General features: G+C 44.2%; 1 long non-coding RNA gene across 1 annotated transcript in view; it reads right to left on the bottom strand.

Moving 5' to 3' along the window:
• Positions 1–655: 655 nt before the first annotated feature.
• LOC146798775 (uncharacterized) overlaps positions 656–13,061 on the bottom strand; it is a 76,828-nt gene continuing 64,422 nt past the window's right edge. The window contains exon 3 of the long non-coding RNA XR_014968765.1: positions 656–1,304. This is a non-coding gene — a long non-coding RNA (uncharacterized LOC146798775). The remainder of the gene's footprint in view (positions 1,305–13,061) is intronic.

The following is a 13,061-nucleotide window of genomic DNA, read 5'->3' as shown; positions in this document are numbered from 1 at the left end:
CTTCGCTACCATTCGCACTCCTTTTATACCAGAAATATATTCTAATAGTAACATACGACAATGTCACTGATTCCGAACCCAGACAATGTGACGCGCAACTTCAATTGTCACACGTTTTTACTGCATACATACAGGACCAAGAATCCCGTCTTTCCCGAGAGCAGTATATACTTCCCTCTGCCCTACTACGGAACTGCTACTAGCTCCCAAGTTCCAGAAGCACTACATATAACTCAACACGACGACTCCAACATATAGTATTAGTGCATATACCAACATCAATCAATAATCAATAAGCCAATGTACAAGCAATCTAATCAGATCAAGACAATCATCAATAACCATCACATTCTGCTACCAGGAAATTGGTGCAGATCGGGGTGTACAAATTCTCCCTACTTCCACGGATAGAGTAATTTCACAGATACGCGCACATACACTCATCATACGCTTGGGCCCATTTTACTAACATACGCTCGAATACTCTATCAGTACTGAACCTGTGGAAAGAAAAACTCCTAAACACCCTGCATCTACACTGAGGTCGATAAGACCTAATTGTAACTGTCCTGAGTCATGATCTAAACAATCTATACAACAATAATCAAAAATAGAGTACTCAATAATTGACAAGAAATAACCACCAACACTGTATTTAAAATTATGGTACTTTATCTAAAATTAGTCAATGAAAATCAATCAGAGTAAATCATTTTTCTCATAATTACCTATTCTAGCTAAATGTCAGAATGGGTCACGACAGGTCTCTCAGTAGAAGTCTCCCGAGTCGCCGTCCTCACAGCATAGATCCTCACCAACGCAGGTTTGGGAAGAAAATGGCAAAGTGGCAAAAACCCTCTCTAGGCTAACAATATTTATAATAATTTTAACAAAAGAAAGCAACATAAAATGTTTTAGATATCCGCTGAACCGCCGAGCAGAGCGAGCAGGAAAGGATGTAGCATCGCTACATTTGGAAAATCTCCGCTCAGAAAAATCACAAAAATAAAAAGACGGAAGACGGAACTAAACTTTCGAATGTATCTCCTCATGTTCATATTTCCTCAGAACCAGCATTATGATCTCAGAGTTCATTCATTATGGCTCCTTTGTCCTCCAAGGTTACTCAGATGTACTTGGATGTTCGCCCAGAGCTGCTGTCCTCACGGAAAACTTTCAAACCAGGCGAAGACTGTGGTCAGATGACTCTCGACCATGTTCAGCAAGGCCTTCTCATCACAAATCATTCACTCGAGCCCAGGCTGCAAACGGCAGCCATTTTATACTAGGCCAAAACGTACCATCTTAATTAAAAGAGACAAAAACAACGTTACCACAGCATAGTGACTAAACAGTGTTAACCCCACTAATACCCTTATGTGTATGTAATTATCTAGCCTTTGCAACACAGAAAAGCATTAGCACACGACAATTCAAAAGCATTTTGTGCTTTAAAACAAACAGCACTCAGCAACGTTTATTTAATAAAACATGCACATTATTAATAAGCAATACGAACGCATTCCCACGTGTCGTTTTTTCTTGTTAATTCGTATTGGTTAGTCAGAACATTTACACAAAACAAATAATTAGTAATTATGAATTAATATTTTTATTTTTGACAAATAGACAAACCAGAGCTTAAAAACCCAATAGATTTTCAACAGAAAATTCTGCTCCAGCAGCTCCTCCACAGAGAGCAGTGTTGGAGTACAATTGAGAGGGAAGCCTTTGTTGTGATTTGGTACCTGAAGAAGCGGAGATCCTACCTGTTTGGGACTCACTTCAGAGATCAAACTGGCCACAGACCTCTCAGGTGGTTGATGCAGATGAGAGGCGAGAACCCCAAACTGTTGAGGTGATCCTTTTCCCTACAGGGTATGGACTTTAAAGTGTAACACAGACCTGGGACTGGCCATGCTGGTGCATATGGCCTTTCTAGGTTCTTCCACTTAGCTGATGAATACTACCAGGATAAGGGTTAGTTGCCCATCACCTTTCATCTGGAGGTGGGGGGGGGCATGTAGGAAAATGCCTCTTTTTACATGATCATGCCCAACGGTTTGGACTGATGCTGCTGGTTGATCGACTCTGAGAAAGCACTGAGGCCTGCTAACCAGACGGCAATGCCAGTGTTCTAACTCCTTACAACCTATATGTTGAATTGGCTACCCCAAATGGCTTTTGCTGGCTTACTTATATGTCCCAAGTATATGGTACCAAGTGTACCCAGGGCATGCAAGACAGAGTGTCCCCCAGGGCTCTAGCGCTAGTTGTGCCACCCTGTGTGTGACAAAGTACAAATAGGCTTCCAGCTTGCTACTGCAGTTTTAAACTGGTAGTTCGACTTTGTCATTCAAAACAATGGCAAAGCTCCCACTTCCCTTAAAATATATAAATAGTACCTCCTAAGGAAGGCGTATGGATCCCCAATGCAGGGAGCTATCTATTATTTAGTAGGACATATACTTTTAATATGTCCTAACATCAAAACTTCCAAATTGTTGTTTTTGCTGTCTGTTGAAAAGTGAGTACCCCATTGGATAACAGACTGCTCTCTGTCTATCTTCTGAATGGGGCTACTACAATGGGTACTGCAAGGTATCAAATGAATAGTGCCATTAAACCCAACTTGATGCTCAAGTCAAATTTTCCATCGCTTTTAAGGAAGGGCAACTTTTAGAAAGTTGCCACACTATTGCCCAGTTTGTCCAGTATCCTCACACAGTTGCTGGCCACCAGAGAGCTTTCTGCTGTCCTGGAAAGAAGTGAGAACAACTCCCAGGCTCAGGAACAATAAAAGCCTGCTACAGGGAGAGGTGTTAACTCCCTCTTGCAGAAAGCAACTCAGGGTATTGGCCCAGGGGGCAAGCTTCAAATGCATAGCAGCCTTTTGTGGGCAATGGCAATCACACTCCTGAAGGCTTGCCCCTTTGTTCAGTTAGACAGGCTGGTGGCGGGAACAGAGATGGCAAACTAAGGGCCAAACTATTTTTCCTGTGGGCCTGTAGCCCACAATTAGTCACACCTCTAGGGTGGGCTACAAAGCTCCTACCATCCAAGGACGGGTTCGGATATCTTGAAAGTGGGCAGAATAGTGCACTCTGAGATTGCTAGATGCCACACAGCCAGTGGTCATCACAGGACAGGAGGGATCAAAATAGCCCATTAGCTAGTGACCGCATCATCCCCCACAAAGGCCTTTTCTGGTCATAAATATGGCACCCTGAACCTCAGATTGCAACAGAACTGGAGAAAAGACCGAAGAAGGACTGCCCTGCTGACCCCTGGTTCTGGCAAGAGAGGCTGCACTGACTGCTGGACTACACCTGTCGCACGTGGAATAGAAAACAGAGGATTGTATCTGTGGCTCCTGGCTCATGGAAAAGTTGCTCTTAATCCCCAGACCACAGAAGTGACTCCAAGGATTAGTCGGCTGAACACCTGGAACCAGCACCAGGGCCATCAAAGTTGAAGTAGCCCACCCATTCTTGGAATTGCCACGGACTGCCGCTGGGCAACCTAGGACACTAATCCAGCATTCCCAGCATCAGGACCACTCTATTAAAGTCTATGGTGGATTTGATGTAGAGAGTGGAACTGGACTTGAGACTGCTTTGGTGGCCAGGTAACTGTCCAAAATACTCCTTTGTGGAACCCCTGACCTTCTCCAAGCCAGAATTTGTGACCCCACTCAGGCCAGAGTAGCCAAACACAACTCTAAAACTTTTCAAAAGTTTTAAAACTTTACAGTTAACAATGCTTGTTTGTGATTTGAACTAAAAAGCTGAGATTTATATTTTACTCCAAAATCTACATCTCTAGAACATTCTGGTGGATTTTGCTCAGGTTGGTCTCTAAAAATTCATAAAAATATAATCTATTTTTATAAATTCATGGCGTTTTTTTTTCGTGTTGTGACACGTACGTATTTCGTTGTTTGGTGTTTCTAAATGGTTTACAATACTTCCTTTGTTTAAGACTTGCTGCTCGAAGCAACACCTTCCCAGGGTTGAGCTAAAGGGTTTACAAATGCGCCTGAAAGGGCCCAAGACATTTTTTTGGTGTATTAAACTGTAAGGTTGCACCCCAATATAAAACACCACAATCCTTACAGAGTACAAGAGTTTGTGGTACTTTGCTCACATTACATGACTTTGCTCTGGCGCAAACCATGGAGTAAATCTGACCATTAGATCCCATGCTTTCTTTGTCCTTCTTCAAGAAAAATGCTTTTTATTCATTAGCGGATTGTGTTTCTTTTCAGACACACAATAAAGATGATTAGAGATAGCCCGACTTAAGTATAACATTTCTCTGCCCGGATGTGCTGTTTTCATAGGGCTGCACAGAACCTTACTGCGTATTCGAAGTCTCCCATCTAAGAGTATCTGCTTAATGTACTTTAATTGATGTTTTTTCTGCATAGCACCCTAATAACTGCAGTGTAGGAACAAGAACTCTCTTCTAGAGTGCAGCTCTTTTTTAATAGAAAGGAAGTCCAGATACAAAATCGTTCTTTCGTTCAATTAAATTCTGCATACCATGTTGAGACAAAAATCTGATCATAGAATACATCTTGAAAAGACAGCACTCTTTCATGTAGCTAAGCCTTTGCGCAATGTTTTCTTTGATGTTCTGTATGGATCAAAGAAAAAGAAACCTTCTACCTTCCCATCACACTCGAATTGTGGCTGAAGTAGATTAATAAGGTATGCACCCTAGTCGTTTTATGCAGTAATGCCTTTTTGTTAATATTTATTTATTCATTTTGTGTAACATCAAAACAACAATGACAGTGCTCTCATCTAAAGATCCCCAGGACAGTGCAACATACTTGCGATACATCACAAATCTTTTCAATTTAAAGGGTGCCCTGCTCTAGAAAGTACCGACTAGAATCCCTCCCACATACACCTCCGGTAGGCTGCTCAGTCCAGAGGATGGGACACTGCACTCAGGGGGCTAGTGCTGGGCGGTTAGGATCATTCTCCAATTGGGTGTTAGCCGTTGTGCACCAGTCTTCAATATCCTCTTGGACCCTTTTGCCCATTCCTACCATGGTGATCCATATCTGCTCGGCCAGCAGCCATTCCCGGCCATCTCCAAACCACCGTTCTATAGAAGAACCACAAGGCTGTGTCCAGTGGATCATGATTCTGCGTTTTGCCAGCAGCAACATCGATGATGCAAACTGGCTCTGTATTTTCCCTTTTTTTGTAAATTGGGTGAAGACTTCGTACACAGTGTTTCAAGTAGCATTCCACTCTCAACTGGGGTATCACCTTAGTCCTGTAGTCCACCACTACCGGGCAGGTCTCTAGCATATGAAGTAGGTCAGCAGCAGCCTGTCTGCAGCTAGGGCATCCCCCCGCTAGTGTCAGGTAGAGTTTGCCATGGGTGAGGGGGGGGGGGGATGGTAGGTTTGATGTAGGTCTTAAATCGTACCAGACGAAACCTAGAGTAATGCGTTTGGTTTCTATGTGGCAAATGACCAATAATCGCTTCTCTGAAAACCACAAGGACACAGACAACTTTAGATTAGGAAAGTTCTCCTTGGGAAGACAGTGTACGCACAATTGGCACGGAGAATACTGTGATTAAAGTTAAAAAACAAAGCCACTTTCTTCGAGAACCTCCCAGCAAAGGTGGGCGGGCCCATGTGAAGCTGTAACATTAATAGCGCAACCCAAGTTTTACAGATAAATAGCATTTTTGTGTTTGCAGTACATGCAGTTCCAGGTTACATGCTGTGCATAGAGTGTAAAGCTGTGGCACATCCCTGCTAGTTGTGCAAAAAGGAGCAGGGAATCCTAGGTAGCTCTCAAGTTTCAGGCTGAAAGCAGCTCATTTATATTGAACACTCTACAACACCAATGACACCATATCTGCTCACCTCAAATATCCGTTTTCCTAGCAACGTTTTTAAGCATAGAATTAGCACAGTGCCATCCACTCTGAGCTGAAAAATGACAAAAAGCCTTTCAACATTCCAGGCACAGTATTACAGCTTTGGATCGCTAAAATACCATCCAAGCTAAATCAGAACGCATAAAAGCAACTGCTGATGTGTTTTGCTCTTATTAGTGCTGGGCAGATGCATTGCTTTGTCCAAACACAGGGGAGCAACCAGTATATGTTAAAAGAAAGCCTTTCAAGTTTAGAGTGTTGCATAAATTATGCAAAAAAGAGCAGAGAGGACGTCGAAGGGCTTTGAGAAGTGGGACACGATCGGAATCAGCACGGTGGGAGATCTCTGGACGAGGGGGGGATTCAAGACTTTTGCGGCGCTGCAGGCGGAGTTTCAGCTGCAGGGCAGTGAGTACTTTCGGTACCTACAAGTCCGCCATGCGCTGGGCTCCGTCTTCCCGGATGTCGCGTCCATTCCGGAGTCTTCCCCCCTGGAGGACAGAGTGCTGGATGGCCATGTCCCAGACAGCACGATCTCCCTCGTATATAAAAAACTGATCAACGACAGATCGTGCCTGCTGACTAGTCTCCGCGAGGCCTGGGTCGCCGACGGGCTAGAGCTGGACGACGAGGATTGGATTTCCGCGGTGGCCTCTCCAAAAGAGGTGGCCATCCCGGCTCGCCTTCGTTTTGTCCAGCTTAAGATCCTTCACCGGGTTTACGTGACGGGGCCAAGGCTTCTACGTATGGGCTTTGCTGGTGACGGACTGTGTAAGCGTGGCTGTGGTGCGTTGGCAACTTTCATGCATATACTGTGGGAGTGCCCAAAGGTGGAGCGATTCTGGCGTGGTGTGCATGAGGTCCTGCGTGTGGTTACGCGTGTCGCGCTGTTGCCTGAAGCGAGGAGATGCCTGCTGAATGTGTGGGAACCAAATGACTATTCGGTCCCGCAGACGCGGTGGGTGACTCTGGGATACATGATAGCTAAGCGTGATATTGCTCAATTGTGGGGATCCCAGAGGCCCCCTGCGGTGTTGGCTTGGAAAGAACATATGGATTGGTGTATGTTTCGTGAAAAGGTGGTGTATGTGGCGAGGGGTAAGCCTGGGGCGTGGGTGAAAATCTGGGGCCCCTGGAACGCTTACCGCGGGGGTATTTGTGAGCCGCCACTGCTACCGGCTGCCTCGCCTGCTCCGTCTCCCTAGATGGCCCCCCTCCCTCGGCCGTGGGCACGCGGTCCCCCAGTCCCTGATCTACTCCCATTCCCCTCGTCAGAGTTCTGCTGCTGGTTTGGATCCCCCACTTATGGAGCACATGCTGTCATTTGGATCGCGGGTTGCCTTGCGGGTGTGGGTTTTTCGTGTTGTTTTGTTTTGAGAAAAGGGAACCGTACTGTGGGCATGGAGCTATGTGGCCTGCAACTTTGCTATCTCCTGTTTCGCTACTCTGCACTGCCAAGAGACTCTTACTGTATGTATGCAATATGCTTTTGTTACTCTAGCGGCCGGCCGGGTGGTTGTAGGCCCATACCTGTAAGTTTTTACAGACTGCAATAAACGGTTTAAAAAAAAAAAAAAAAAAAAAAGAGCAGAGAACACCAGAGACGTTTTAAGGCATGGGCAAAATGGTCAATTGCCCCGGGCTCCCACCTTCCAAGGGGCCTCATGGGAAAGCACACTTTCACTCTATTTCACCTCTGTCCACTGGGCAAGACATATTGCAACTGTTTTTGTGCAACCATGTTAATGAAAGTTTAACTATAGTTCAGTATTGTATGGCATCAATTGGGCTAGACGAAGCAGAAAATGAGTAATACATTTTGCGGTTCTACAGAAGAGGGAACCCCAAAATATGTCTTGCCCGGGGACCCTTAAATCCTTAGGATGGTGCTGCGGAATCCTGAGTAGTTACCAAGTTTTAGGCCTTTTATAATTCCAAAATGCCTTTGTTTTGACAAACGAAGAGCCCTAAGGATATGGTAGCTACTGCAGTTTTCCTCAAACACTTCTTCATAAGAGCATTTTAAAGAGTGACTTAATGGAGGCTATTCCTCTTTTGCTGGAGGGAGGGGGAGGGAGACCGACCGAATGTATCCTTTCCATAATGTTATCCTGATTCCTATTGTCCAGGCATGCCAACTACATTCTGGTTCAGATTTACTAAGGCTTTGCGTCAGCTCTAGTGTGATGCAAATTAGTGCACACTATTTACTCTCCAGCACAAAAGGTGTTTTGGACTGAAAAGGTGATGTTTTCACAGCGCAAAAAATGCTTTGCTTGAAGGAGGCCCTACTAGGACATGCATAGTTTTGACACAAAGCCTCATCTACTTAGACAGCCACTTCAGGCTTTGCATCATAAACTAATGTATACTTGAAGGTGGTGCCAGCAAACAGAAATGTGTTGACGCCTCCAGTACAAATCGTATACTAGATAGCGCACCCTCACCTCTGCACCACAGTGCAAGTCTGTATGTCACATAAGGCAGCCTCAATTAAGCATCAGAGCAAGAGATGGCACTACGAAAAGGCCAATCTTTGTAGATATAGCATTATCTGGGCCTGCATGAGAGATGAGCCGCTAAGATCTGTGAAAGAGGAATAGACTGTGGATGACTGAACTTTGCACCTTGATACGGGGACACAGATGGGACAATCTTCAGGACTGCTAGGTAGCTAACTCTTCCTCTGCCCTTATGGCATACGCAATTTTGCTTATCCTTCTTGCCAAGATTAAAAAATATATCCCTGCCCTACAAGCATTGGCATTAGTCCCCTGTGTAGGTCTGAAGAGGGTGGATGTGCCACCAGAGCAGGATGGCTTACTATGGTCCTCTCAGGGTGACACATAGCGGGGATGGTAGTAGATCTGTTTGAGAGCAGTTCTGAGTGCTGATGATCTCCAATGGTTAGGGCAAGTTACCCATGGCGTCGGGTCTTCCCTTACCACTTCCAACCAGGATTGGAAGAAAGGTGCTGGCTTGGAGGGACTAGAAAAGGGGCAATGCCAGCTGTCATACTCTTATCATGTGGACCTGGATTGCTTCTCCTTCTGAATTCAGTGACTCTCACTGCATTTAGTATGTAGAGCATCAACTTCACTCAGACGTTAACACAATGTTTTATTCATATTTTCTGCTCTACCTCTTCTAACACAGTAGTGGGGATTCTAAAACTGCAATGTTTTACTTTATTTGCCTGACATACGTACTTTGCCCCTCTCCTATTCACCCTTCAGATCATGGCATCAAAAGCATTTAAAGCAGCTTTGGCTTATAAAATGCATTTCTTTGGGATGCATAATCCGTCAAAAATAAAGAAAAGACCACGCATTCTCCCTATCAGTATTTTCTGGACATTGCTAAAGACACGCCATCAACACACTATATGCATCATCGCCTGAGTTTTACTGGACATCCAACTCCATTCTCTAATCAACACCATCAAATGGTCGTCCTCAAACAACAGATCCTAGACATGCAATATGGCACAAAAGTCAAATAGTTGTGAAAGTGCTGACAAACCAACAGCGCAGTCAGGTATGGCAATATATGCCCAACAACAACTCTGATACAACCAGCATTAATATACCAGACCCTCATGTGCAAAACATCACATCACAATTACATCCCTGACTTGTGAAGTACTTTACTCCAGCCGAGCAGTGGACAACAAATTACCGGATGCAAAAAAAAAAAAAAAGAAAAGTAATTGACTTCCACATCTTATCCTCACAGACCTACATAAGGTACTACAAAATTAAGCTCATTTAACATGCATAAATGACTTCTAGATTCTCTTGTAATAAAAAACAAAACATCAACAGACAACGAAATCATTTTCTGCAATTCCACAACAAATTATTAACTTCTTACAATTGCCAATAACATGGGTGAAAAAATTGGACTCTGGTCTTCAAGGTAGTATGTGGGTACTCTTTGCATTAAGGGTTTAAAGCGATCGCTCCCATGGAGAAAAGATTAGGAAAGATTAGGGAGCCAGATATAGATCTGGCTCCCTCGCCAGATTATACCTAAACTTTGGAAGCTTATGTGTTTCCTTGTGGGAGCGAGAGATCACTTGAATGCAAAGTTATACTGTTTAGTGCAACTTGGACATTTTAAATGTAACTGCTAGAAATTAAGATAATTTAACTCCATAGGAAGCCATAATTTAGGGATGTCCAGAACCAGCCATAATTTTCACGATTTACGAATAAATGTACATACAGTGAATATTTGTGGAACTGATTTCCATAGTTTTCTCCCGACAACCTGGCATGAATCCAACTCCTAGATTTACATTGTACTTCTTTGACTCTGTCGTACTTTAGACCCCTTAACCACAAATTCGACCAGTTGCAACAAAATATTCCAGCAGAAGGGACCGCCACATAAACCAAAGGCAACTGGATTCTGGGGTTATGGTCTGTACCACAACTTCAAATGTCAGTTTCTCTGGAACTATACAGCCTAGAATGATGGTTCAAATAATTTTAGTACTAAGACAACCTACTTTAGTCACACAAACTGTACCCAAAGCTACGGCTGTAAAGGTGGGCTACCTCCTAGTCCCTCTGAGACTAGAGGAGCAACGGGCAACCTAAGGCTATGTGTGGGTAAGACACTGTGCAGGCTCACCAGCTTGATACACATAGGGGACGATGCAGTTCCTCAGCTCAGTTGATGACAGATAATGGGATTTCATCTTGCTTGGATTCCATTGAGATCTCCTTCAAACACTTCTAAATCCACATTTGTACTGAGGTCACTGCAGTCAAGACGCCGTGCAAGATCCCAGGCTTAGGCCAACTGTGAAGGCCAGTTTGTTCTTCAGTGAACACTGGAGTTCTCTGCAAAGTACAATCAAATGCAGTTACTGGCTCAAAGGGGCCAGTATTTACACAAGTCTGGTGGTTAAAGCAGGAAGCCAGAGCTAACCAAATGTCTGTCTTCATAAAAAGTTCAAATGCATGATCCTTCCTATCACCTAAGCTTTGCTGATGCCGCTAGGATGAAGTACCTAAGGTGGTACCACTAGCTTTCTATTTTATTGAGATCCCTCTCTAGGTCACATAACTCCACTCTTGGTTAGTCTCCCCAGACCAACTACCGTAGTGTCTTGGTCAACAACTCCATCACCTAACTCCACTTTTGATTAGGCGTCTCAGAATATCGGAAATCCACTAGATCACCTAACTCCACAGTTTTGACATGGTGCTCTTATGGGTCATCCTAAATACCCTCTTTGGAGGACCTCGCAGACCTTCTACCATTGTGTCTTAATCCCTGCAAGACCACCTAACTTCACTCTTGATTAGTCCTCACACACCTATTCCCATTGTGCCTTGGTCACCCTAACTCCACTCTTGGGTAGATTTCACAGACCCACTGCTATTGTATATAGGTCTCCCTACTCCAGATCTAGACAAAAGTCAATTACCTCTGAGGTGCTTGGTTGTTTCCCAAGTTCACAATTGTTTACTATTTCTTTAATAACCTGATCAATAAATCACCAATCAGTCTACCCTCACTGTATCCAGCTTGGGTGTTATCTGTGATCATACTACAATGGTAAACGTCACTTGATAAAAAGGAATATGCTACTTACCAGTATGCATCTGTTCTTGGCATGTAGAGCTGCAGATCTATACACTGTGCATAGATCGCCATCTGGTGTTGGGCCCGGATGTTTGCAGTTTGTTTTTCCTCTTGGAAAGTCTTTGGAAGTCACGAGGTCGGTGACTCCTCCTCTGGTTAGTATTGCGCATGGGCTTCTGCTCCATCCTCAGATTGTTTTTCGCCAGCAGGGAAAGATGGAGCGTAGTAGTAACAGTAAAGAAACCCATGTGTATTGTATCTAAATAAGATAAGACTGGAACGGATACAGGTAGCCGGGGAGGCGGGTGGGCGTGTATAGATCTGCAGCTCTACATGCCAAGAACAGATGCATACTGGTAAGTAGCATATTCCGTTCGAGGCATATGAGCTGCAGATTATACACTGTGCATAGATTATATAGCAGTACCCAACCCTAGCGGTGACCACCGGCATCCGTTGCAGTCGTTTGAAACAGTGTTTTTAGTACAGCTTGGCCCACACTAGCTTGTTGCTTGGTTTGCACATCTACACAGTAATGTTTTGTGAAGGTGTGCGGTGTTGACCATGTCGCTGCCTTGCAGATGTCATCTAGTTGTATGTTCCCTAGGAAAGCCATAGAAGCCCCTATCTTCCTTGTAGAGTGGGCTTTAGGGGGAACCAATAGCATTCGTTTTGCTTTGTGGTAGCAAATCTGTATGCATTTTACAATCCACCTAGCTATCCCTGATTTGGAAATAGGGTTGCCTTTGTGTGGTGGGGAGAAGGAAACAAATAGCTGTTTGGTTTTTCTGAAAGGTTGTGTTCTCTGGATGTAGTAAAGTAAAGCCCTTTTAACATCCAGTGTGCGTAAGGCTCTTTCCGCAACTGTTTGGGGTTGCGAGAAAAAGACTGGTAATTCTACCGACTGGTTTAGATGGAATGGAGAAATGACTTTGGGTAGAAATTTGGGATTGGTGCGGAGTACAACCTTGTTGTGATGCATCTGAAGAAAGGGTTCCTGTATAGTGAGTGCCTGTATTTCACTAACTCTTCTGAGGGAAGTGATGGCCACTAGAAAAGCTGTTTTCCATGTGAGAAATTGCAGCTCGCACTTATGCAATGGTTCGAAAGGGGGTTCCATTAACCGTGTGAGGACTATATTCAAGTTCCAAACAGGTGAGGGTGGCACTCTAGGTGGAATTACTCTTTTGAGGCCTCCCATAAAGGCTTTGATGGCAGGCACTTTGAAAAGTGAGAGGTGCTGCCTATTTTGTAAATAGGCAGCAATTGCAGCGAGGTGTAACCGAATGGAAGTATATTCTAGATTACACCTTTGTAAATGGAGTAAATAACATATAATGTGCTGTATGGATACATTTAAAAGGATTGATTGCGTTGTTGTGGCAGTAAACAACAAATCTTTTCCACTTTGCTGCATAGCACGCCCTAGTGGTAGGGCGTCTAGCTTCCCTGATAATGTTCATGCAATCAGGGGGAAGGTTAAGGTATCCAAATTCTAGGACCTCAGGAGCCAGATCGCAAGGTTGAGTTGAGCTGGGTCCGGGTGCCTGATC

Source organism: Triturus cristatus, chromosome 9 (assembly GCF_964204655.1).
Source record: "Triturus cristatus chromosome 9, aTriCri1.1, whole genome shotgun sequence".
NCBI classification, from domain to species: domain Eukaryota; kingdom Metazoa; phylum Chordata; class Amphibia; order Caudata; family Salamandridae; genus Triturus; species Triturus cristatus.
This window is presented reverse-complemented; position numbering and strand designations above follow the sequence as displayed.